At 36.9% G+C, this 5,659-nt stretch overlaps 1 long non-coding RNA gene across 1 annotated transcript; it reads right to left on the bottom strand.

Moving 5' to 3' along the window:
• Positions 1–1,932: 1,932 nt before the first annotated feature.
• LOC139188821 (uncharacterized) lies at positions 1,933–5,451 on the bottom strand. Its single transcript, XR_011572144.1, has 4 exons — positions 5,023–5,451; positions 4,284–4,342; positions 2,441–2,510; positions 1,933–2,275 (listed from the first exon to the last, which is right to left on the bottom strand). It is a non-coding gene; the product is annotated as an uncharacterized lncRNA (long non-coding RNA).
• Between the last annotated feature and the right edge of the window lie 208 nt (positions 5,452–5,659).

The following is a 5,659-nucleotide window of genomic DNA, read 5'->3' as shown; positions in this document are numbered from 1 at the left end:
TGCACCATGGGATATTATATTCAGCTAATCAAATGACGACAAGGACAATCACTGCTTTTTCAGATGCTGATTGGGCAGCTGATCTCAATACTCGAAGGTCAATCACAGGATATGTAGTGTATCTAGGCAACAATCCCGTGTCTTGGCAATCAAAGAAACAATGTTCAGTATCAAGAAGCTCAACTGAGGCTGAATATAAGGCTCTTGCCCATACCGCAGCTGATGTTGCTTGGATAAGGGGAATCCTAAAGGATTTAGAAGTGTGTATGCCTTCACCTCCCATAATTCATTGTGATAATATGTCAGCCATTGCCCTTACTGCAAATCCTGTTTTTCATTCTCGTATCAAACATCTTGATACTGACTTTCATTTTGTGAGAGAACGTGTTCAACAAGGAGATCTGAAGGTGGTTTACATTCCAACTGAAGATCAAACTGCGGATGTTCTTACAAAAGGTCTTCACAGCCTTGCCTTTCTTCGACATTGTTACAATCTTAGGCTGAGTACCCCAGCCACGATTGAGGGGGAATGTTGAGTATCATAAATCAATGGCTAGATGAACTGCCAACTCATTACAACATTCAAGGGTCAGATAGACAGCCAATTCAGCTTATGTTAGTTAGTTAGTTACGTGAATAGCTTACTAGCTAAGTTTGGATTCCATGTATAAATAACTGAATAACAGATATTGTAATTCAGTAAGGAATATACACAAATCAATACAGTTTCTTTCTCTATTCTTTCTCTTCTTCTTTCTCTTTGATCTCTGTATCTTTCTGTGAGTTCTTCGAAGGTATTATTAGTGGTGTATTATCACACCTTAGTCGAAAAAAATTGAGAACCTCGCCAGAGAACACAGTGAACAGTGCAGCGACCACTAGCAGCGCAAGTTCATGTCTGGGTTGAGTTGGCAGTATGAGATCCTAGTTTCTGGGCTGGAAAACTCGTAAATCTCGTCAGGGTAACAAGGTTAGCGGCGATGATGGCGTTGCCATTGCACCCATTCGGTGTTTGCCGAGAGACAAATAAATGGAGAGTGAGAGATGAGAGATTTTTAGAGAGAGAGAGTAGGTGGTGGTAAGGTGGCAGAAGAAGAGATGGAGTGACAAGGCAAAGAGAGAGATTGAAATGAGAGAGACCAAGAAGTATGGCGAAAATGGGACACGGGGACAAGGAAGAAGTGGGGTATGGGTTCCACAAGACACAAAATTCCACCAGAAAAATATAAAATAATAAGGAAAAAATTATCCAGAATAGTGAATCTGCTAAAATACCTCCTGATTTCGTAATTTCGTAAAATCTTTATCATGTACATTCGTAGTAATGAGTAATATGCAAATACAGTAAAATAGTAGCTTGTATGTATTATAAGATAACGATCAACGAAAGTCAACAATCTAACCTTTAAGAACATTTTGATTAATTCACACATTTAAAATTAATAAAATCTTAAAATTAAGGACAGATTGTTATACAAATTGCAAATTGTATTCCTGTTCTTATCCAGTATTTTTTAATTTTTCGGATTTCGAAACTTCATGGATTCATATTTAAATTGGATAGAATATTTGATAACTTTTTGGTTCGAATAGAATTTTCCTATGCAAGTTCTACCCTTTATTACGCCCTAGGTGTTTTCGTTTGTAATCTCTTTCCCGTACCAAATAAAGTTGTCTTATCAACATTTTCTTAAACAAAACACTTGCCTCACACTCTCATTACATGAAAATAGATAAGATATGTGTAATGCTTCTAGTAACCGGATATGCTACTTAAGGTAAAAAATAAAAATAAAAATAAACATGATAATACTAAACAAAATTCAACTCCAGTTATTCGAACAAATGAAAATACAATTGTGTACACTAGTTCGTCAGCTTATCAGAATGCATCCCAGATAAGCTTATAGTTGTGGAGCTACATCATAATCATGGCATGAATTTATTTATTTATTTTTGTGATTATGTGTAAATAGCAGTTCATGGCCCACATTTTTTTGTATAAAATACGACGTGACTCACAAAAAATTTGTTTCTAAAACACAAAATATATTCTTCTATATCAAGCTACCATGTTGACCTATCCCGCGTTGCATAGAAGAAATGAAAATTAATGGAGAACCCATCACCAATGTTTATGTTACTCAAGTTGACATTCTCGCTTCTGCTTCTTTCATAACATATTGCCCCACAACTTTAACCTAGCCACTCCTCATAACATACCCCGACCCGGAATGTTTACTAGGACTCCGAATCGAACTGTGCTGGCCGACACCTGGAAGGTGACGAATCCATAAAGTGTGATGATGTGGAAAAATGTGAATAATTTAAAACCTAAGAGTGCCTAAATACCAGAGTACACCGGTGAGCGGGAATGAATCTACTTCACACGTAATGTTAGAGCATAAGCAAGTACATAAGAGTGAATTAAGAATTGTACCCTCGAAATAATCTTCAATACCAAGAACCGCCACGAATCTTCAACGATAAGAAAACTCAGCTAATAAAACCTGGAGGGTGAAGACAAGACAAAGGTGAGTAGCCCTGTGAATAAATTTTAATAGAAACCATTTAAAACATTATAACCCCTCGCTACAACACCTGTATAATTTTCAGAAAATATCATAAATATACCACAAGACAGCATCTCGTTAGCAATATCAAATAATCATGTGATTAATAACTCATGCTAGTACCCAAGTTGAAGTCACCTATGGTGACCTGTACGACTTACCTGTATCTCATCACATATACTAGTTCATCGCATATTCATCACATATGCTAGCTCATCGCATATTCATCACATATGCTAGCTTATCGCATATTCATCACATATGCTAGCTTATTACATATTCATCACCTATGCTAGCTTATCACATATTCATCACATATGCTAGCTTATCATATATTCATCACATATGCTAGCTTATTACATATTCATCACATATGCTAGCTTATCACATATGCTAGCTCATCGCATATTCATCACATATGCTAGCTTATCACATATTCATCATATATGCTAGCTTATCACATATTTATCACATATGCTAGCTTATCACATATTCGTCATATATGCTAGCTTATCACATATTCATCACATATGCTAGCTCATCGCATATTTATCACATATGCTAGCTTATCACATATTCGTCACATATGCTAGCTTATAAGTCGGAGTCACCTCTAGTGACCTGTACAACTTATCCGTATCTCCTCACATATCTCATTAATCGTTCCTAGCATATAAGCCGAAGTCACTTATAGTGACCTATACAGCTTTATTTATATCTCCTCATATATCTTATTAATCATTGCTAGCATATAAGTCAGAGTCACTTATAGTGACATGTACAACTTTATTTATATCTCTTAATATATCTCATCAATATACTAGCCGGAGTCACCTAGCGTGACCTGTACGACTGAATCAATATCTCATCAACATGCTAGCCAATTAATATCTCATCATCCATATCTCATCACATGTCTCATCAATATACTAGCTGGAGTCACCTTATGTGACCTGTACAGCTAAATCAATATCTCATCATCCATATCTCATCACATATCTCATCAATATACTAGCCAGAGTCACCTCACGTGAACTGTACGGCTAAATCAATATCTCATCAACATGCTAGCCAATTAATATCTCATCACATATCTCACTACCATCACTATCATCAACGTGTACTCACCTGAAGCTTACCTGGGCGTCCGCAACATCATTTGGCACTTCGAAGCATTCACAATAATTAGGTTTAGGTGATACACATATAAATATGTCATGATGCAATTTAAAACTCAACTATAACATAGTATTTTCAAGTATATATATAACATGGTGTGAAATGCATAATCTATAACGCCCTACTCCCGAACTACTTATTTTCGGAGATAATTATCAATGGTAAGCCCTACTAGATACTAGTTTAATTAACCATCATTACTTACGTTTCCTTACTTCAAATTCCTGATTCTTCATTCATTGATTTATGACCAATATTTAAACACCAAATCATAAAGTTAAATCTTATATTTTCCACCAATGTCCCTCACATTACTCAATTCCCTAAACAAGACTATTGTCTCAGTTAGTTAGTCTCATTTATTGTATGGCTGCATCTAACGTATCGTTAGACTGCCTATGTACCCTAAATAGGGATTAAGCCATTCGTAGTTCACAATAATTAATTGTAGGTAACATGCATAATTCACTTTAGAAGCATTTGAGGAACTATCAATTATATACCTATGATAAAAGGAAAAGACCCACTCACCTAGAGTCCACACTATGATTCTCTAGCACTTGCATTGAGGCGTCTCGAATAATTGGCGCCTAGAACAATTACATAATCACATCTCATAACTCTTATCAATAGAATATGTAATTCACATAAAACACATTCTCAAGGACATTCTAAAATAGTTTGAGACCCATTGACCATAAGTCAACCGTCGATCAAAGATCGACGGTTGGGTCTACAACCCTGTAAACTCACTTCGGAAGATCCGCATATCAGATTTCCAATCCGAAACTTCTAAAGATCCAAATTATGCTTCTAGAATAACATACTAAAATTTCATTACGATCTAACGGTCGGACTTCCGTCAATTGCCAAAACTAAATGACGGTTAACATTTATTTTATAAACTTACAAATCCAATTCAGGAAGATTTGTTCATCAGATTCCTAATCCGTAAGTTTCTATGGTCCTTAAATATTATGTACTAGAATGTATTAAAGTTTAGTGACGATCCAACGGTTGGATCGTCGATTCACATTTTTACCAAATAACGTATCGTAATGAATTTAGATTCAAACGATCAACCTACATTATACGAATATCAAAACTGAATTCAAGACATCTAATTTAGCCTAAAAGTGGCCACGTGCCGCCGCACGCGCCGCAGTGGGTGGTGGTCGGCCACCCCAACTCGTCGGAAAATCCAACTATTTCTAAAAATTCTCAAACTTCACAGAAATGAAGATCTCAATGAGTGGAGCAACTTTCATACCTATGACCAAGGCCAATTTGACCTGGAAGAGCCTCAATTTTCCACGAACCCACCAGAACCCTAGAATGGGTGTGCTTTAATTCGTCGTCACCGGTGCTCCGACGCCTCCAAGGTTGTTTGGGCTTTGTTCCTGGGTCCAAGGGGAGTAGATTAGAGGTGGTGATGAGTGGTGAAACTCGCCGGAACGGCAGAATCGCCGTGGAACACTTTCGGCCACCCCTCACAGTTTTACAAGGTTTTGACCTTAAAAAAAATCCCAAATTTGAGTGGAAATAGTAGAGGGGAAGATGTGAAAGATGTTGCAGGTGATGGATGGTGGTGATCAACAAAAAACTGGCGAAAGTTCGCCGATTTGAAATCGGGATGGTTCAAGGGTGCACGGGAAAGTTGGGAGTCCACCCCCCTCCCTCTTTTTTTTTTTTTTTTTTTTTTTTTTCTGATTGGCTGATCCCCTTTTCGTTACCCATGCTGATTGGTCCCTCAAATATTTATCTAATTGGTCCCATAATTAACATACATTTGAGGGAAGCTTAATTAAATTTAAATCTATAGTTTAGTAACACAATTTCAAATGTCCCTATCTATACCATTATAATTCAGACTCGCAAACGGTCTTCACCTATGCGTTCGTACTAAC

Source organism: Malus domestica, chromosome 10, assembly GCF_042453785.1.
Source record: "Malus domestica chromosome 10, GDT2T_hap1".
Lineage (NCBI taxonomy): Eukaryota > Viridiplantae > Streptophyta > Magnoliopsida > Rosales > Rosaceae > Malus > Malus domestica.
This window is presented reverse-complemented; position numbering and strand designations above follow the sequence as displayed.